This window comes from Numida meleagris, chromosome 5, assembly GCF_002078875.1.
Source record: "Numida meleagris isolate 19003 breed g44 Domestic line chromosome 5, NumMel1.0, whole genome shotgun sequence".
NCBI lineage: Eukaryota > Metazoa > Chordata > Aves > Galliformes > Numididae > Numida > Numida meleagris.
The window spans coordinates 16,177,908-16,200,492 of NC_034413.1; the positions used below are offsets into that span (position 1 = coordinate 16,177,908).

The 22,585-nt window shown below is 39.6% G+C and overlaps 1 long non-coding RNA gene across 6 annotated transcripts in view; it reads right to left on the reverse strand.

The window, feature by feature from the left end:
- The window catches only part of LOC110400421, a 75,965-nt gene that overhangs the window by 32,245 nt on the left and 21,135 nt on the right, over window positions 1-22,585 (reverse strand). For all 6 annotated transcript variants that reach the window (XR_002439819.1, XR_002439821.1, XR_002439822.1 and 3 more), the window contains one exon: window positions 21,938-22,075. This is a non-coding gene — a long non-coding RNA (uncharacterized LOC110400421). The remainder of the gene's footprint in view (window positions 1-21,937; window positions 22,076-22,585) is intronic.

The following is a 22,585-nucleotide window of genomic DNA, read 5'->3' on the forward strand; positions in this document are numbered from 1 at the left end:
TGGCCGAAACTAGAATCACTACCCCAGTATAATTACTGAGAAGGTTGTTTTGGTGCATTTCCAAGTATAAGCAAAACTTCATCTCCTGGGATCTATTTTACTCCTCAGGGTGCTTTCCTTGCTTGCAGGACTGTAATAGTGTGAACCACTGCAGCAGAAGTTTCTGGATAGTGTTTACTGCCAAAATCACTCCTGTTGCAGCAACATTAGTTTCTATAGGTCCAGGGTTTCCAGTCTGACAGTTCTCACAGAGACATCTTTTTACTATCTCAAAGAGCGTACTGAGTTTCTGCAGAGGTCAGATTTCCCTTTGAAAGCTGATGCAGCAGAAATGTGGTCCTCCTGATGGTCTTCCTATCACATATAGGCCTCTGAACTGCACAAAATTTTGCCTGGTGACTTCGCTTGGATTTGAATATTCAGTTCTTCAAAATTAGTAGAAGTCACTACTTCTGTGAAAGATGGCAACCAGAAGAGAGTCAAAGCAGGCTTCCAATGTTCAGACAGCATCCTGGTGTGTCCTTTCAGGAGCTGATTTGCCACTAGAGCCAGTACAGTTTCAAAGGAATATTCCACTGTGTACACTCATTTGAACAAACACAGCCCATTCGCACTTCAAGAAGCTCTCCTTCTAGCCCAATCCATTTCTGGCACCAGAAGAAAATTACAGAGTGCACACACCTACCAATCTCAAGTTGCTGAGCAACTGTTCTTGACTTCTAGTCCAAGTTTCTGTTTGTTAAGGAGAAGTAATATTTACAGCTCTCAGCTCCTTGTGGAGATTGTAATAAAAGAGATAAAAGTTACTTCCCCCCTATTCATTTTTCATGTAAAGTTTTAGGAAGAATACATTAATTTCCTGAAAATTAACACAGAATATATTTTAAATTATGAGTAAACATATTTCTACAAGTCTAATTAAAAATCACTAGCTGTGATATACTTCATAACAGGTTTTGTTCAGTATATCTATCTGTATGCTTGCAGAAGATATCAAATCAAGCTAGCAATTGTTTGTTAGGAGAAAAAGGAAAGTGAAGTGGTTTCAGGAAGGTGTTGCTATTCCGCCTGTACTAAGACCACCATGTTCGTCCTTCATAGCCCACACAACTCCATTAGCATGAAGACTTTTTCACACAAAGTGCAAATGTTATAAAAGCTTATAAGGCCAAAGAGATTTAAAAAGGTGAAACTAATTTCAAAAGTAGAAAAATTGCTTTAAAAAGCTCAATAAGAATTCAAAAATATTTTAGTTTGCAATTGAAGTACAGAGAGAACACTTACATTTGTCACCTTTACCCTCATCAGAAAAGCTGTAATTAAAATACATTTTACAGACATTTATAGGAGAAAATTGCTCCAGACACAGCAGGTATTTTCATCACTAAAATCATGGGTCCGCAGCAAGAGGAGAGGGAGCTTAAAATAGTCAAAAAACAAAAGAGTGCTTCAGCTGCTTTTAGAGTGTTTCCTACACTTCACACTCTCAGTGCCATCATGAAGGCATTTATGGCCCTTTGCAAAACAACCATGATAAAACATGGACAGAATGATATATTACTTAAGTCTGAAAAAATGAAAAGAAAAAACAATGGTGCCACAGCACTTTTTTCAAGGGTAAAGAGCTTCACATTGCCTCCTCTCAGCCACAGGTGCAATAGTATTTTCTCTATCAGCTTTGAACATTCTCCCATGATCGCTTCTTAAAGCAGTGAAGATGCAGTCACCTCTGACAAGAAAGAGGTACCAGTGATGACTCAGCTGACAAACAAAACCACACTGCTAATATTATACCAAGGGATCTCACTTTACTAAGAAAAAACCATCAGATGCCAGCCCCTTTTGGTCTATTCTACAGTCCAAAGAAGTGCCCTCTGTATAGGGAGGCAAAAATTAATATGATCTTGACTGAAGCAAGACGTCTTGAAAGACACTGAGATGAGAAATTCTGCCTTGCAATTCTACCCTAAAAACACAAAAATATAATCAGTGGTACCCTGCCCCATGCAGAATCAACTTGTTTCTGCCTCACTGGCAGCAATAACATACCTACTACACAACAACAATTATACCATATTCTCCAAATGGAAAACAGGGAAGCATGAAGCAAGTTCTAGGTCATTATCTAGTCTACATATACCCATGTCTAGACTACTAGATATACTACATCTGTATCTGTCTACCATTGCCTGGACCACAGTGGACTTGTATATCATCATTTGTGTAACAGATGTGCATATGCTAACCTGGGACACCACAATTGATGACAGAAGCAATAAAAAGATCCATTCAAGTCTCAGATATAAAAATTTCAGAATGTGATTAATACCTTTAGAATTATTTTAGCAGAAGTATAACCTCTTCATTAGCTTTACAGAATGAGCAGACCTGCTCTCTTTTGTCTTCACTCTGTGGTCTTGACCTACTTTTAATAAAGATATGCATGCCTGAGCTCCAGTCTAACGGTAATAGGCAGGCAGGTTATTTCGGGATTCAAGGCCAGGCTGAATTTGTCTGGGACACTGGTGAAGGCCAGCTGGCTGCCTTCCTTTTCTGTTGTTGTGCTTCCTTTTGCAGTTCTCCCTTCACAGGGCATGTAGGGATAAGGGGGAGTATGCATATTCATAATCAGCCATTCTCCTCATCTTCCCCCCAAAGCAGTGAATTGCAAAAGAGTCGGGACTAATGCTTCTGGTCTACAGACTGACACTACTACTTGGCAAATCATGCCCTGAAGAACCGAGGTTGCTGCTGTTTAAAATAAAAACAACACAAGCAAAGGGTACATTCAGCCACGAGCATTTCTTATCTTTCTTATCTTGCGTTTGTTTTATCACGGCTGCAGTTGCCCTTGCTCTCAACAGACTTTCTCCAGGTTGAATGCACACATTTTAGGGCTTCAACCTTGAAGATGTGTAAAGCTCTGCATAGGTGGGGTAGAAGAACAGAAATAAATCTTTAACCGCAAATGGTATGAATAATGTTCAGCTATGTTCATGTCAGAGCAAAGTCCAAAACCAGAAAGCAGTAATTCACGGGGAGGCTGTTTCCTAATTACAACAAGAGACATTTGTAGATCAGCTCATGTTTACACAGAATACGTGGGGGCTGCTCCAGAAGTTGTACCTCCTATTTTATTCTGTTGGCACACAACATCAGAGGAAGATATTGGTAGTATTGTGGTAGAGGCTGAACCTTCCAACCAAAACTCTGTTACTTTTTGTTGCCGTGTAACTGATGGCAGCAGAGGGACAATCTGACACAAAAACATCTGACATAGAAACGCAGATGGAATGAAACTGTGGCACTGAATTCCTCTATGTGTCAGTGGCACCCACTGACATTCATTCCAGGGTGCATTGAAAAAAGCATGGCCAGCAGGTAGATGGAGGTGATTCCTCCCTCCAGTCTGCCCCGGTGAGGCCACATCTGGAGTACTGAATCCAGTTCTGGGCTCCCCAGTTCAAAAAAGTCAGGGAACTCCCAGAAAAAGTCCAGCGGAGTGCCAAAGATGATAAAGGACTTGGAGCATCTCCCATACAAGGGAAGGCTGACACACCTAGGTCTGCTCAGCCTGGAGAAGAGAAGACTGTGAGGGGATCTGATTATTGTTTGTAACTATCTAGAGCATAGGAATCAACTGGATGAGGCCAGATTCTCTTCAGTGGTATGCAGTGATAGGACAAGGAACAATGGCCAAAAACTGGAGCATAGGAAGATCTGCTCAAACACGCCAAAGAGCTTATTTACAGTGAGGATGTCAGAGCACTGGAACAGGCTGTCCAGAAAGGTTCTGGAGTCTCCTTCTCTGGAGATATTCAAGACCCATCTGGGCCTGTGCATCCTATTGCAAGGAACCTACTTTAGCAGCCGGTTGGAATCAATGATCTCCAGAGGTCCCTTCCAAGCCATGTAATCCTGTGATTCTGCAGTTCACTGATGGTTGCTGAACATTTACAGAGACCAAATAGTTGATGTGAGTGCAGTAAGGTGGAGGGTGGTGCATTTCAGTAGTGGTGACAGTGGATCACATCCACTGGTCAAGATGTTGACAAGCGTAGCGCACAGGCTCTTGTTCATCACTGATGAAAATGCATAGATAATAGTGGTGACTATGTTGAAAAATAGTGTTCTGTAGCTGTGAATTTGCTCTGAACTGATGGTATTATGTTTCTTTTCAGAGCAACCTATGTATTCTAAGGGAAAAAAAAAACACCCAGAGAATTGCTATTGGAAACCATGAAAACTCATAAGAAAATATTTCCCTGGTAAAGCATAGTTATAAAATTATTTTAAACTTCTTTTCACAGTTAAGTACACTTTTTTTTTTTTAATAATTTTCTAAGAGCTCTGCATATTCTGCATTAACCTGGGGGGAGGAATTGAAGTGAGCAGAATTAAATGTACATTTTGATGCATCTTTCCCCCCTCATTTCACCTGAATTACATTGTCTCCAATATTCCATTTAGCTTAACTTGAGTAAGTAATACTTTACATTTTTGCTGCCTCTTTACTCCATCTTCATTTCTATTCTAATGACAACTAGGCATCAACCACAAACAGCACTATGTTGTGCTAGGCATCACAGACAGAATGACGGATAGTTCAAAAGCTCCCAGTGCAAGTATACGGGAAAAACTCAATGCAAGGAAAGGAATATAGACAAACAAACTGCAATGAAAAGCAACACATGCAGAACTAGTTTGCTCGAGGCTAGGAAGCAGCAATAGAGTCATTAGAAGAGAATGCAACTGAGTGTAAGGAGAAGGAAACAAAGTGAAGCCAAGGTGAAGTGTCACTTCTTGTCAGTTCTGGAGCTCAAACATATGAGCTGTAAACTGCAAATCATGATTATAAATCCTGTTAGCATACAGAAGCTAAGAGTCTGTAATCTCCATTCCTGTTAACGTCACTTCCTTCCATGTGCACAGGAGCCTAGTTCTGTTCAGCTCCCAGTGAGGTCTGCTAATAAATCACACTCATGCACCATGATTGCACAAGAAGTTCAGTTCTGAAATAACTGCAGTTTGAAGAATTTAAAAGCCACTCTAGCAATTATTTATGCTACAGTTTTCACAAGCTTTTCCTCATGAAGACTGTTTCCTTAACAGAAATGAACTGCACACCTCTTGTCGTTACAGATGCAGTACCATTCTACGGTATATGGTCCTCATAAGAGATGTTTTGTAGCTAAATTCTGAAACCCAGAATATTGTGCGCCTATTTTTGCTGGACAGGGTGAGGTTTGTTCGGAAATTATGAAGGGAGCACTCAGGATGGGATAGAAATCAAATAACAAAACACACAGGTATCTATACCTTGGCTGGACAAAGTGAATGCTACTCTCAACCTTACCTTTTGCATCTCCTCTTCGTTGTGCACCTCAATTCTCTCCTGAAAGTCACAAAAAATTCCAGTCTTCTGAAGACACAACGCAGAGGGGAGCTACTGCATTACTCTAATGTTCTGCATGAAAGAGATGCAGGCACTGAGGAAAAGTCATTAGATTATCACATCTAAACTGTTTGGTAAGGGGATGCCTTAGCACTTCATGCAGTTGTTACCACACCTGAGCCCCACACCTCACGTGATTTGCAAAGGCTACCTCAAAGAAGTTTACCTCCCCTTGTTTTAATAAAATAGGTTCTACCAGGGATATCTTATTAAGGTTCACAAACTCTACTCAAGACCTTCTAGTTCATTGTTTTGCTGTTTGGCTTGGTATTGGGTTGTGTTTTTTCTTATTTACTGAATTGCATTTTGTTATTGTTTTTAATATGTGCATTTACATATCCATAAAGTGCCAAAGATCCTCGTCCACATCAAAGTCATCTAAGAATATAGCAACAAAATGCCTTCTTTACAATCAAAAATGTAAGGAACAGTAGCATTTCAAGTGCTTCAGCTGTATTTGACAATTGATAAAGCTGCTCAGTAATAGCTCTATATAACAGAGCTTGAGGTTATCAATTATTTTTACTGTAAGACAAAGAATAAGCACATCTGAACCAGAACAGGTTTTCCTGGGAGCTGTGTGGAACAACGCATGTTCAGCCCAGAGCAGACATCCAAGCATAATACACCAAGTGGTGTTTGCTGATCATGCAGTCCTATCTTCTTAGAGAAAATCCCAACGGAGCAGAAAATAACTTGGAATAAGTTAACCTGTGTTGCCTACATTTGGTTAGCCTAGTAATTAAAGTTAATCTCCTGAGATCACTCCTTCTTCTGTTCCATTACAAGATAACCCATCATCGTTTATGATTCTTTATTTGAATAATTGTGAGGCCTATTGCAAGAACAGGGAAAACATCATTATTCTTTTAGTACTGTATGAATAGAAAGGTTGACTCTGAAGTCAAAACAATTTATTCCATTTCTCACTTACGAAACATTTTCCAAGTTACTCCTCGTAGTTTTATGAAAGTTTTTCAGCCATTTTCCAGTTTGTCATACTCTTGTCTGGCCACAGACCAACTAGATGTTGGCTGAATGTTCAAACTTTGATCAGCATCTAAAACTATAAATTAAGCAACAAAATACTATGGCAGATTACATACAAACAGGTGTTGCCTTTTTTTTTTTTTGCTGTTAGAAAGTATAATTGTTTATACTATAACATTTAATGTAGGAATGAGCCCATCCTTACAGTTGTTTTGATGGAAGCCTGAAACTGCTTTTTCATATTTTCAAACTCTGAACTGTAAACCACAGTGGACACAAAGCACCTTTCTCCTCCAACACACAAAGTGTAAAGGTGACATCCAGCTCCGTTTAAGCCAGTCCTTTCATTGGCAGCAGTAGACAGTACTGGAGAGATTTTTTTTGCTGTTTGAAGGAGAAAGGAGTGCCAAGGAGGTATATTACTTTTCACATGCAAAGGTAAGAAAAATGTGTCACCACAGAGAACTGAGCTTTCTGAGCATCAGTAAGTCAAGACTCAGAAGTCTGTAGGCTATAATCCCATTTTTACAAATTCTTTGTATAGATTTGACTAATTTTCTCCAATATGTTTCTGAAGCTTTTTTTTTCTGCATGGTTGAAAGGGATACAATTGCTGAGCCATTTGTTCAGCTCAGCTGTGCAAGTGTACTGTATTTCACTGGTTATTTTCAGCAACACAAATATTCTGTATTTGTCTTCACATCCCCAGATAAGAAGAGAAACATTTGGCAAGGTATATTGGGATATTTGTCAAGACAATGACAGGCATTACTTGATCTTCTTCCACCTCCTGACTCTTGAGCATTAAAGCTCTCATCTGATGTCAAAGATAATGAAAATCCTAAGTGCACTTCCGATTCCCTTCTCAAGTAACAACTTTATCTGCTGAAACATTCTCAGCCATTAAGTATAACTAAGCAGAGGGCGCATCTTGATTTGTTCCTGATTATTTTAGTAGTCTGACACTAACAGGGACCAAATATGTCATCATATTTCAGGAACTACTGTTTCAAGAATTCATCAATTAAAGTCAAAACAGTCAAAAAGAATTCCTATGTCAAAACAGCTGCTAACAGATTTAAAACTGTTTCAGAAGACAACAAACTACATATGTACACATATAGAACTGCATGCTTTTTCCTATCAGTGCTGAGAAACACTGGTCTTCAATAGCCAGGAGTTCACTGGCAGAAGAGAATGAGAAGAAGCTCAGAGAGCTGCCCTCACTGCTGCCAGCAATGACAGAACACCCTTGCATTGACAGAGTCTGCATGGCTTTGAACAGCTAACGCCAGAACTACTGGAGATGCACACAGTATCTGCTGATGGCAGGCCCAAACATCTCTAGCTTGCAGAAGATGAATGGCATCACCCTCTATTCATGAGGCACTTGGTGAGGGGAAAAAAACAAAACTAAAGAGCAGGAGAACACTTGGAACAATGACAAGGCACAGAGGCCATAGTAGGGAGCCTACAACAGCAGCCAGAACCCTGCCAATAGTTTCTTCAGGGCAAACAAAATCAGGGCCAAAGATCCCCAGGTATATGCACTGCGGAAAGAAAAGCTAGTGGAAGTTCTAGAATAAGGCTCACTGTTTCTGGTGACATATTTTCAGTGGCTTCTTCAGTACATTTTCTGGGTACTGGGCTATTAATTACTGAAGTCAGTGAAAACTGGGATAAAGCAGGAAAGGATCTGCATGGAAGTCGTTTTCATCTCACTACCTCCTGAAAAGATACTTTAAAAATGATGAGACAGTGAGATGATCGATTTTGCCATGTTCTTCTGAATTTTCATCTATTATTTCCAAAGAAACACAAGAAATCCTGGTTAATAATCTCTATCTCAAGCTACCCAAGCACAGTAGAAAAGAATTAGTAGTAGTGAAAGCTGAAAAATAAAAGCAATTTGTTTTGTCCCATCCAGTGCAAGAACTACAAAACTGGAACAACTGCACCAGGACAAAGAGGAAGGAGAAGAAGAGGAGACAGGAGGAAGGGAAATTTATCAATATCAATCTATCAATAACTAAGGTGGCTGAAGAAATGATTTAATGATTTAAGGTGAAAACTATGGCAGTGATGGAAATGAAATAAGAGGACAGACCATAGTCACTCCAGTAGATGAGAAAACAGATGGATGAAAACCAAAAATAGGAAGAAGTGGCCGAGGTAAGAGTGGGAAGCGACTCTAGCCAGAGTATGTTTTGGAGTATTAATAAGGGCACAACAGTAAGTTATTAGATATGAAGACTCAGTTTACAGATTTGTTCATTTCTAAATGGCTTCTACAGCAGCTTGGCTTAAACTGCACATGACTAACCACACTAAAAGACATTAGCAAAAGAAATTCTTTTGTGAAGGTGCAGGTCTTCACAACTGCAACCCAAAGCACGGACATGAGTTTCACAGCTGGCTTTATTACACTCTGCACAAACACAGCTAATTGACCGTATAATAACTTGTAATTGCAGACAATCCCAGTGGGACAAGAAGGATGCTGAGGAAAGGGGTGAAAAGTAAAACCTAGCCAGTTAGGCCATTTTATACTAAAAGATTTTTAAACTAGACCATAGGTATCAGAGTTTTCTTCCAAAAAAGCGTCCCTTGAGTCATACCTCTAGTATTTAATAGTTGGACGGGGAAACCATGGCTGTTTCACCTCCTTTTGAGTACTGCTCCAGGAAAGACAGTTGTATGATTATTTACATCATCCTTAAGTTTTACAAATAGTGAATTTAATGAAGGGAGACTGATGAATACAGTAAAGAGAATTTGCAAGCCCTTCATTTTAAGGCAAACTGTTGATACATACAGTACTGCTTGTTCTATATGGGGGTATATTAGTTGAATATTTTCTTTTCCGTGATCAACTTTCCCATCTACCACATGATAAATATTCTTTCAAACTGTCTCCTGAATGAGAAAAGTTTAGTAAGAGACTTTACGCTACCATCACCTCCTGGAAAAGTTTATCCATTTTGTCCTCAACAGAAATAATATTATCCTTCCCCAGAGGCAGCAAGCAGAAGTCCCAAAATAAAGGGTGGGGGAGTGATACACTAGAGAACTAAAAGCTTGACCACTACACCAGGAGCGTATTTTTCTTGATTAAACCACTGGCTTATCTCTATTTATTACATAGCTCAGCCAGACAGAGCCGCCTGGCACTGGATTTGCCTAGACAAGAAAATAAAAATCCACTATAGCTTCCTATTACCTCAGAGCAATGACATTTACTCAAGTTTTAACACTAGGACTTTACTCGTCATCGATAGTATTCTCCTACAGAATCACTTTGCAGTCAGTTCCATTTTCTGTACTGCCTGCAGTCTGTTTTTCCTTAAAGTGAGAGTCATATCAAGGAGTTAACTCCGCTTGCAGGGATTTGAGATTTGAAATAATGAAAACCGTAGGAGGGAGCTAAAAAGAAAGGGAATCTGGAACAGCAGTATGACAAATGCCTTAGATCTCTTTGCAACTGATACTTTATTACTTATTTAAAATAGGTACTAGACAACAAATTATTTTTAATGCCATCTTTTATAGATATGTACAAACAATTTTTTTTTTTGCATTGTGGTGTTTTCATGACTTTTATTGAATCACAGAGCCTCTTTAAAAAGTACTTCAGAATAAACTAAAAAAAAACCAAACAATAAAACATTCACATATGGTGGCAATCATTATGCAAGTTGGTTCTTCATGCCATTATCCCTTACACAAAAATGAAGCAGAGGAGGTGAAAATTCCTACTAAGGTTAAGAATGAAAAATATTGATGAAGTGGCAAAATGGTGAAATTTCTGCATGCTAAGGATCACACTCTGTCAACAACAGCATCAAATTGCCACACTCTCTTAAGAGCGCATTAGTAACACGAGAGAACATCGAAGTGGAGCATTGTGGTAGACGGAATGACTCTGAGGGAAAAGATTTGATGGATATTTTTAGTTTTATTTTCATTCATTTATTTCTCAGAAGAGTTGAATACAAAGCTCAGCAAGAAACACACAAATATACCAGTCTTCCCAGAAAGGGCACGAATCCACAGGCTACCATGTGAGTAAGAACTATATTAGTAGTGTTGCTTGTGGGTCTTGCAGAGCAATAGCAATAACATTTTTGTATGACAAAGGCAGAAGTCATTACAGGAAAAAAAGTAAAGAGACTGGCTCTCAGGGTTCCATCTTACCACAGTACAAATTGTTTCATTTGCTATTTAAGTTTCTCAGCAAAATAGCATGAAGTTTACATAAAGGAGCAACAACTCATCACTCATATAGTGGGAATGGAAAACAGCTTGACAGATCTCTAGGAAACCACCACTTATTTTGAGGAAGGGTATGAGAATGGCTGCTTGCTGCAGGGAGAGCATCCATAACAGGAGAGCATCTGTTCTACTTGTAGCAAGATCTGTAACCTACTCACACCCTATGTTTGCCCACTGCCTTTTGCCTTTCCTACATGTGGTCCTTATCATTCCTAAAACAATTGATATTCAAACTTTATTTCTGTCAAAAAGACATGAGACATACCAATAAGTAACTACTATCTACTCACTGGGACTAACATCCCTATCCTTTCTCATGACAATGAAGCAGTGAATTCTGAAGGTTAGTTTCAGATTGATTAAATACAGGATTGTGAGGAATGTGCAACACAGCACAGACTGGATATAAATTGGAGAAAAAATAGCCTGAGCCAAGAGAAAATTGAACCATCGCATCATAAATAGATATTACTTGGCTGAGGAGATGCACTTGCTCATCAGAGCTAAAATCCAGAGTTACAATAGTAAATCACTTAATTGGCATGTGAGGCAACATAATGCATTACACAATTATATGAGGCACCGTCCCCAAGAAGCAGAGATGAATACCACTGTAGAGTCCTCAAGTATTAGATCTCTAGCACCCAAAGGCCTTTAAGGCTACAGCTCATGCCTGTGACTGGCAGGGAAAGGAACATTTTGTCATACGTGCCCAGGGCCCAGGTTTAAGAAAGCTTGAAATATTAGGGCATGATACAGGGGACAGCCAAGGAAACAACCTCTAGACTTCAGTATGCGCCGCAAGAACAGCATTTTACCTTGCTATACAATCCCAAACCTTCAGTTCTCATTACTTTCTCCTGATAGACATAGGATGCTCCAAAAGTAACGCCTCCTATTAATTCCACGGAAAATATAACAGATACAAAGAGCACAGTAACACTAGTTGATAGAGCAAATTCTCAGCTACAAAACATTATTTTTCAAACACAGTCACCACCATGAGCCAATTCACATAGATGAGCTGGTCAAGACTCCCTTCATTTCTTGATGCGACAGCTGTGTATGGCCATCCAGTGTATGGTTTGTCTTTCACATCACTGTCACCACTGTTGAAACGCACCACTCACTGCCTCACTGTACTCACATCCACAGTCTGGACTCCATAAATGTTCAGAAAGCATTGATGAATGTCAATAGAGGAATTCAGTGACACACCTTTGCTTCATACACATGTCCGTGTCAGACACCATTGTGTCAGACTGCCCCTCTGCTGCCATCTGTCACTCATGTCAACGGCTTACGGGCGTTAGGCCCGATTCCGTGACAAAGGGGACGGGGGACCCAAGGGCCCACGTCCCGGGAAAAGGGGAGAGGGGAAAAGGGTAGGGAGATGGCCCTGAGAGCAAAGAACAGCGGTAACAATCTGAGGAGAAACAAACTAATTTACTAAATAAAATATCGGAATGCAAAACAACACACTATAATACAATATAATTACAATTTAAGCTGATAAATCCAATACAGAGAGAGAGAATGTCCCAAAATCAAGGTAGGCCTTACTCTACTACCGACGATAAGACGGCTGGAGAACGAGGTGCTGCCAAGATGAGAGATGGCGGAAAAAGAATGAGGTCTCGTGATCTGCAAGTTTTTATACTGCGAGCTTTTATCTTTTCCCTCTGGCTGGAAATGGTAACAGAGGAGCAAAGTACCGTGGGGACTGTAGTAGTCCTTCTCTTCTGAGGAACAGGTACATTCACTACATGATGTTATGATGTGGAGTACCAATAACCGAAAATCATAAAACCATGACAACTCAGCATCAAAATGTAACAGAATATTGGCAGGAAGGTTCAGCCTTTACTGCCATACCACCAACATCCACCTCTGATGTTGTGGGCCAACAGAATGAAATAGGAGGCATTATTTTTAGAGTTGCCCTTATGTAGAAAATCTTAAGCAGAAGCCTCTGAAGATTGTGACATAAATAGCTCCATGTCTCTAAGGACAAGGGAAAGATCTTATTTCCTCACTTATTACAAGACCAAAATTGCATTTAGTTTACAAAAATAAAAGCCTTCCCAAATAAGACCCCGTTGAAGTTGAGATGACTAACATTAGAGAAATCATTTTACTAGCTACTCCTGTGCAAAACTGGTAACTGAACAGTCATGCTCCTCATTATTTTTTTTAACATCAGAAGTTATTAATCAAAGACTCCAAGTTTTTATTTTTTTCCATTATTGTGAACATCACATACAGCTAACAAAAACACTTACCTGTCATTTTTTAAAGTGTTATTTTAAAAGACAAGTGTGTAATGTGACTATTTTCAGGTGGCATTACAGAGCTATAGCACCTGAAAGGATAGCAGCCCTAGTCCTAGTCCCTCAGCAGAAAGGCATGGCACTGCTGCAGGCAGAGAATCACATTGGTGGATCCTGCACTGTTCTGTAGCCATTGATATCTCATAGTCCATGAAGATACATCATTGCTGCAAATGAGAGGTTATGTTTTCCCCACTATTAGCTGTGAAATACATAGACATAATACAGGTGATAGAAGCTCTTTAGTGACAAAGCAGAGCTGAATGGTTCTAAATAAGCAATTTACAGGATATAATCAGAGGAATCACACGGAATTAGTGCATTTGTATCAGCAATAATTTGAGAGCATGCATTATAAAAATATACATTTCAAGCACAAATGAAACAGCTTATGCTGATTTATATACTGACGTTCTAAAACTTGACTGGTATTAAAACTACTGATATATATATATATATATGCGCCCTCTGTGGGAGGCTGTTACTATGTATTTTCACCTCCAGTTAAACTCTCCAGCATCTGTTTGCTTGCTTGCTCTGTGCAAGACTTTTGCTGAGGAGAGGGGAGTTCTGCTGGAATAGTTGAAGTAACTACAACCTCAGCAGCAGACCAGGCAGAGCTCTTCTCCCTCCCAGACCCAGCACCTGTCATGCCTACACAGAGGTACCAGAGTAGAATTTCCAGCCCTCTGTAGGAAGCTGGATTGCCTTGCCTCAGAATCCTTCAACATCTTCAATGGGATAATGCACATACACCACCTTCCCTGCTGTGCCAGGGGACCAGCAAGTACAAGCAAGACACAAGAAGGAGAAACAAGGAGGCCCTCCAAGCCCCCACTTTAAGTATTTTGTCTCAATTAAGGAATTTCAGACTTGTCATTTCAGATTTTTGCTGCCAGGCTGTTGCTCACACTTCTTACAGCTGTGTGCTGTACAGGCAGCTAAAGTTCAGAGCTTGTTCTCCACTCTACTGCCAGCAGTTCAAGATGTAGTGTTTGCTCTTATGCAATACGCATTCCTAGAAGGAGAGTAAAGAATGGATTTCTCATGTGAACCTGAGCAATCTCATCCCAAGAGGAAATGGAAAAAGTATAACATCCATTTCAAAATGTATTTAGATTCATTTTGTGTTTAATAAGTACATGTAGAAGAGCAGCTGCTTAAATCCCTTATTAACAAACCTGAGTAAAACTGTATGCGTAATAAATACATACATTAGTATGTGCAAACCAGGAAGTTAAGTGAAGATCTCTACTTATACATTGCCAGTACACTTGATCTTTTAATCCTGTCAATCATACTAGCACCTGCATCATATGAAGTTACGTGCATATACATACAGGCATCCAGGTGAGGAGAGCAGAAGAGGAGATAAACAGAGAGATCATGCTAACCTTGATTTTTTAATTTTTTTTAGAAAAAGCTAATCTTAAAAGTAATTTAGAAGTGTAAATAAGTAGCAATAGTCGGGTCAAATATTGCTTAGATTCAGAGCTGTGAATAATACAGTTACCTTGGCAACATCTGCTTCTCTTTCTGTGTAGGTTTTAATCTACATGAAGTGACAGAAAACTCAACTGAAGGCTTTCACAAATTTTTTGGGTCTCTAACTGAAGCAAGAAAACATTTTAAAGTATTGTATTGTCTTAGTGGACAAATGTCACTCTATACATTAAAGTGCATTTTTGATTATTAATTTTCATGAATGAACGCCAAAATATTTCAAAATATTGTAAGTAAATGCCTAGGCCAAATTAGCTGCCAAAATTATCTTAATACTATGATTAACATTCAAATTAATTGTTTCTGAGATAAATAAACCAGTTCACGTACAAGTTCACCTCAGCATCTCAGAAAACAAAGGAAAGACAAACCAAGGAATAAGATTACTGCATCATGAAAGTCTGTTAAGTGCATCTGAGAACACCAGACTGGCAAGATCTATTCATTTTCAAAGTCCATTGGGTCCTGCACTGAGATACTTTGGAGTTAATGGAACAGCCCTATAAACCACCTCTGGTGACTTGTTTAATGCAGCACTGTAGCTGGAGAAATTATAATTGAATTTGTTTTCCTTCAGTGGCAGTAGTTACTGCTGTTAAAGTCTTTTGGTGTAAGTCAGTCAAAAAACAAGTTTATATCAAGGAATAGAGATTACTGTATTAATTAAGATTTACTAATACATTCTTGCTGCAAAATGAACAATTATCAGATTGGCGCAAAGAACAAATGACATTTCTGAGACATTAAACTTTACAAGATGTTAAATTAGAAGTAAAACCTCAAGCAAAAAGATGAATTAGTCAGACTCTCATTTTCTCAATAAATGAGGGGGACTGAGCTAATTGGAACACAGAATATACTGAGAATGTGGTTCTCCAGGAAGTCTGGTGAATTTGTCAGTAAGAGCCAATGAACACAGCTGCTTTGTCATGGGAGACAAATCAGTCACTCAATTTTTTCATCCCTATCCAAGCTGGTCTTGAGCAATACAATGGGATCCTGACGGACAGAAAAACAGGCCATCACATGTACTTTTGGAGCAAGGTGAGAGAAAAGATTTGATTGCATTAGTTTATAGAAAAATAATCTCCCTAATTACGAGGAAAGTAGAAGCATCTAATTCTACTTATACTAAAAATGGATTGAAAACTTGGCTCATAACTGTACTGGTGATATCTACCCATTTGGACAATTACTGTACATATCCTAGATCCTGAATAATCAATTTCATTGTTTGGCTGTACATTTCCACCTTAATTATTCATAACATTCAAATGAGAGACTATTAAAGTATCCACCCAATCACTGTGAACTGGCTTTATTTTTCTATTAAAAAAGGACAGGTGTGTAATCACTTCATATCTCTTTGAAAAAAAGTATCATTTGCTGTTACCCAAATGCAAATTACCATTTCAAAATTGAGTTGTAACCATTTTCCAGTAGTGCCATTTCCTGGTTTGTTATTCATTGACCAATGACTTGTCCAGAATTTTCATTATTGTTTTTGAATAGGAAGCATTTAAGAATTATTTCCTTAGCTGATCTGTTCCTTTTCCTTGAGAGATCTTTAAGTGTTATTTGACATACCATTATCTACTGCTTAAATACAGCTAGCCAGAGCAGAAGCAGCTCTGTTTGAGAAAAATGTGGTGGCTTCAGCATGTGTTTTATGGTGTATCAGAGGGAAAGGGAGAGTTCTGGGGAGAACAGCTGGGGAATAAAGTAGGGAGGAGCAACTTTCCTTAGTTCTATGACCAGAAACACATACACTAGTAAGGATGAGCCACGTGGTGAAGGTACCCATCTGCTCTCCTCCTCTCACCCTGCCCTCCAGCAGCAGGTGCACTGAATCACCTAGCAACTGCAAGCACAGCAAGATCAGAAGTTGGACAACTGGAGCAGTGACCTCCTCATCTTCATTTGCTCAGCTTCATTTCCTGTGCTAAAGCTAAACCACTGCTGCCTTGGTTCCATCAAACCACCAGGCTCTAGGGAAAATACAACACTGTACCTCAAACCATCCATTAACATTTCAGAGATGCTAGTAGTGTCTATGCAGACCAGGTACCCAGCCCCTGAATCACAACTGCTCCTGTAACGCCTTGTGCCTGTATAAAATTCTCCTACCCTTAAGAATGAGCAGGCAGTACTGAGACCTGCTGCCAAAGCATAACCGAGACACTTAACACTCATGTTCTATATTTTCCAAAACACAGAAGAGAAGTGCTGTTAGCAGCTTCTTTTAAATGCATGGGCCTAGGAGGAGGCTTCACACCCAATCCAACAAGACTGTACTGGAACAAGGTCACAACACCCACACATCTGCATTTTAATCTCATACACAGCAATGATTTACAGGATGCATTTTCTTATACATGCGTAAGATCTTTCACCTAAAAGCGCTCTCCATCCCATCCCCTGAAATGTTTATGTAAACAGCTTTACTAACTGCAAATTAAGGCTGCCAGGTGATGTTTAGTACTGTACCATGATCCTGAGTTCAGTAGTACTCAGAAAGAAATATTTTCCTCTTTTAATGTTGGTCTCCTTAAGTGACACCCAAGAGGATTTCTGTGCTACTAGAAGTACCATCTAGAGTCATCACAGTGGCAACAGTTAAGTTCAGAGATCAAACAAATACACCTGACTTTGTTCTAGCAGGGCTCATAGTGACAGGAAACAGATCTACCGATAGAAATTGCTATTTATTGAATATAAGTGACTTATAGAAAGAACCATCTTTCCTCCACCCCTGCATCCACAATACTTATTTCTAGCTCATAGTTGCTAATACTTTGGCAATTAAGTTCCTGTAACACTTTTGTGAGAGAAGTGGCAGAGGAATTATACCCTTCACGCAAATCATGTGTTTCAACTAACAACTTGGTATTTCAGAATGTCACATTGGATGGAAAATTGTTGTTATTTCCCTCACAGGCTGCTTGCAAAGGAATTACAAAATTAACAGGTTAGACAGAGATCTCAACAGAAAGCCACGCCCCACGTCACCTTTGGATCCTCCGGTTCCCCAACTCATTTACACTTCATGCAGTTGTTCCAAGCACATTTCCGCAGAGCAATGCATTTGTTTCAAGTCCATTCCTGCATTTTCTTGTTCTAAGCCAGTAACCACATTAAGTCATTTGTCTGCTCAGACTCCCCACAGGCATCTTCACTCAAACTCATGGTCACTTGCATGCACACAGACCCAGCATACAGCCTTGTTTGTCACCTGTGTGACATCACCTGTCAGGGCTGCCCTCTCCTCAGAGACCCTGACACCACATTCTGTGATCCAGGCTTAGGTGTGAGGAGACAGGGAACTGGAAAGGTCTCTTCAGCTTTGGTAGACAGCTTCTTTATCTAGTCCAGGTGTGTTCACCATCTTTAAGTCAGACAAGAAATTTCTTCCTCAGATGGCCTAAGGTTTAAGAAGCAGCTTAATTGCATTAACACTCATAAACAAACAGGTATTCCCCTACTTTAGGGCACACTAGATGACAGAGCCAGCCAGCAGATTCTGTGCCAGAATCACTTTAAGCTGAAATGTATATATCTACCTGTGTGCAAAGCATAGCTTGTCCAGTACTGCCTCCTGTGCTGACTGGCAAGAACAACTCCGCCTGCAGCCCAGGAAAAGCCATCCCAGATTCAAGCAGAAAGGTCTTCCCGGCCATTAAAACAAATCTTATCTCTTTCTGCTGTTTTCTTCCACCTGTTCAGCCAAGCCAGTGGCAAGAATAGAGTATTCTCATCACGTTTTTAGCGCACTGTCTGAAACTACATGGTCTTTGCTCCTCGGCATGTTTGTCACTAACAAAAGCTGCACTGCTGGGATAAGCAGGTTGTGCCCTTGGCAAATACCTTCCAAAGGGTTCTATTACCTTCAAATGTGTTGTCCTAGTTACTGAAATCTCAGCTATCTGGTCCAAAATCTTTCCCCTCTGCAACTCTTCAGTCCCAAACCCAAACACAGAAAAATAGAAGGTAGACCAAAACTGAAAACTTATTCCCCATCTCCACTATCTGAATCAGTCTTGCTTTCATTTCCAGTTTTCTGTGATAGTCACAGCAGTGAAGAGTTAGAAAGACTGCGTTCCATTTTAAAGAAATAGCTAAATTCCAACACTGCATTATCCTCAATTTTAGGTATTGGGGTTTCTTTCACTTCCGTGCAGAAGGCAGGCATTCTCTCTCTGAAGATTCAATAAGAACAAAAACATCAATGAAGTTCCCTTTATAGTTTTCGCACTTACACAGCAAACATTGCATCTGGCTGCACACAAATAGCTAGCTTTCAAGTTGCTCTGTAGTTCAGTATTTATGAAGTTGGATGTGCCAGCTTATAATCACTGCCTTATTTTTCCACTCCTTACATCAGGAGAGTCTGGTCTGTCCTTGGAGATAATTCAGACCTAGTGTGCTAACTTCTTTGCATATTTTATTAGATTTCCCAGGAAGACACATCATTGAGAAGTTCTCTACATCTTGTTGTACATTCCACTCTCTTATCCCAGTCATTTAAGATGCCAGCGCAGCCCTGCTATTTAGAGCACCAAAATCTGAAGCCTCCTGCTATGGCTGCTTGAGTCTCCTACTTGCTCACTTGTACTTTTCCCCCTTCATGCTCCAGTTTCAAAAACAGTACTATAAGACGCTCAAGTCATAGTTCCCAGGTTTGAACATCTCATATTGGCCTCCCCATTGTTCCCTCAGCAGCTGAGTGTTGTACTGGCCTCTGGAAGACATTCAGAAGGCCCTTCAGGAGACCTCATTTGTAGTCACACAACCCTGTAGCTCATGTCTGTGTCCAGCAGCCACACTGCAACTCATGGTTGGCAGTAATACGTGCTGGTGACCTTGGTCAGATTCAGCATACTCTGCACCAAGTTTCAGTATGTGTATGAAGCAGTTGATGTACTGACCCACTAGCACACATCCATAGCAACGTTTATGTGCACGAAACTGAAACCCAGGACACCCAATCAGAAGAAACAGTTGCAACACAGAGATAGTGAATACTCACCTCCTACATAAATGCATCAGATTTATGCCCTTTTTGACACTGCCTACTCACATGTCATTCAACAAGCAAAGGAAAGAACACTTCTTCCAAAAAACACATACTATTTAGGAGGTAGAGCGTTATTAACGACGCTCACAACGCTTAAGAAAAGGTTTCACTTCCACTTACTAATTTTTTTTAAATAATTTTTAAAAATTGGGGTTAGATTATTGTAGTATGTCCACATTGAGTATCAACATAGAAAAACTGATCCAAATTCCTCCCTCTGCATGTCAGTAACCACCCAATTTTGCCTCACATGTATCACAAATACATATTGTATTCCGTAGCTCCTCAAGTATTAAATCACAGTAACTGTAGAATCTGGCTCCTGTATTTGAGCCCTCAGGATCATAGGCACAACAAACTAAAGAAAAGGTTCTCCGTTATTTCTTGACACTTTCCCTTCGCCAGTAGTACTACAGGTGAAAGCAGAATTCTGTGTAGTATACAGGAAAAAAAAGTAAAGTGTGAAGCACTTAAACTATTATATAGAGTCAGCGATAAACAGAAGATACCCGTGTATAGAACTAGCCGTTAAAGCTGAAGAATTAAGTGGTGACGCATATTTAAATATATATATATATATAAGTACAGTCAGAAGGTATTAAGTTATGAGGTCTTGGAACTACAAAGATTTCTTAACATACAGCCTATGGTCTCAAAGCTTGGGTCACCGCAGTTAAATTTGCGTGCAAGTTTCCATAACTTGCTTCTCCCTTGTGTCCTAGAAGAAAGCTAGACAAATTTGAAGCAAGGTTCAGTAGTCAATTAAATCCAAAATAAATAACTTGATTTTTGCCTTTATAGACAAGATTTAGAAAGTTTTGAATAATGCAGAATCCATCCTTCAAGATCTCTAGTGCTCCGGATAGAAACACTGCAGAGGTACCTATGCTAAACCTAATGAGAGGGCAAAACAACTGTACAGCTTGAGAGTGACGTTGCAAAAACATTACATTTCCCACATTATACTACAGAGGCACTTGAATATTTTTTGAATGACCACATATTCTATTTTTCACTTGCAATTAACTGAGAAAGACAAAGAATATTGCTTAATATTCAGCTAAATCCATATTCTTTTATGTAGGAACAGTATTACAACATTTACCTGCAAACTTGTTTAAAAATCTGCTTCCTGAAGTACTGACAAAAAATAATCTATTGCTCTCATGAAAGCCCAGAGATCAACACAAACTTCATGGAACAGTTTGTCAAGTAATCCCTTCCATAGCACCAAACACGCAGGCCAACAGAACAGGAGAAGCATTCGGTCCTCTCATCTGCTGCAGACATAGTTGTTCTTTGAAAATGCTTAATTCAGTTCTTATGGAAGCAGAAAGCTCTTTGAAGTGGAATAAAGTTTTACAAAATGTAGGCTAAAGAAAGATCAGAGAACCTGAAACACCTTTCGTATTTTTATCGCTCTCTGCACCACAGAAGATAAAGCCTACATCACAAGTCACTTCAGCAACTTCCTAGACAAGCAGCAAAACATTCTGCAAATGAGCATGAGGCAAAATAATAACCTCTCAAGAAAAAGAAGATTTAATTAGGGATAAAGAAAATCATCGTAGCAGTGATGACTTAAACACTGACCAAGCACTTACCTCCCAGAAATCTGGATCTGCACTAGTTTCAGCAATGCCTTCAGCAGTCTGCCCAAAATTTGCCCTCAGCAATGCAGACCTTCACCAGAGCCTTCTTCTGTCCCCCTGACCACACAAACAGATACCACAACATACCTCCACACCATGTACCCCTTCTCTGTAACAGCAGAAGACCTATCAAGCTTTTGGCTTCAGCTGTCACCAATCTCCGTCAGCTCAGACATCATCACTAACACCTGAACAACCTCATGGCCTCAGATTACACCTGCAGCAAAACTTGATAACCCTAATACCTTTCATCAGCTTATCTCAGTACACAATTCTGCTGGCAGTGTAGAAGGACTGGCAGAGCCTAGCTCCCTTGCTGTGTTCTAGAAGGCCTCCAGAAGGGGCAGGTAGTCTCTAGAAAATTGAGGAGAAAATCAAGGAGTTTTTAGGGGTGAAAGGGGACGTTTTCAACTTGTGTAAGCTTTTGCATTTTAAAGTGTACAAATAACAAGACTCCAAGAGCCCCATCTTATTCTTTAAATAACCTACACTTCAAGGAAACTATGCTGTTTGTAAATAAATAATTATGTTTCCTATTCTTGATCCAGAATTTTGCAAATTGGAAAAAGAAAAATCAAAGTAGTTCTTTCCCACAAGATCGACAGAGCAAATTTTCTTTGTCAAATAAATTTTCAGTGACATATTTGTGTTAAATATTTACCTTATTACAAGTTAGTGACTTCAAGCAGAAAATTTCTCTTAACGTTTATTGACAATGTTGCAGTAGGACTTATGAGACAGGAATGCAGTGTGCTTGACGTTTCGGGTTTTTGGTCTTAGCATGTCCTCCGCTGCCATCCTGCATGGAACAAAGTGTACTCACTCATTTGAATACTCCATAAAAACACAAACTTAGAAGGAAATTATGTTATTTTGCTTTTTCTATCTACATTTATTTACCACAACCAATTTCCAAACCAATGAAACACCCTCACTGGAGTTACCCTTTCTTAAAGAATTACAATAGCAATGAACCCGGTGATCAGTGAGACTGATTTGAAAGGAACTCCCAAAAGACGCATCCCTCTAGAAATGCCATTGGTTCTCTGTGAAGGTCTTGCCAGTTCAAAACAGTTAAAAAATGACTTGTTCTGGCTTCCCAACATGACTCACGTTGCTAATTTTCATTAAGGGCATTGAAAAGACATTTTCCTTCAAGGGTAAAAAAGCCCATAGCTCTCCGCTTGTAATGCTTACATCCTTGTCTCATTCTAATCTTTGTTGGCACACTAGCCAAAGCCAGATCATGGGGTCCTGGCCATAGCATTTGGATGTGTGTTGGAAGTACACAGATTACATGGCAGAGAAG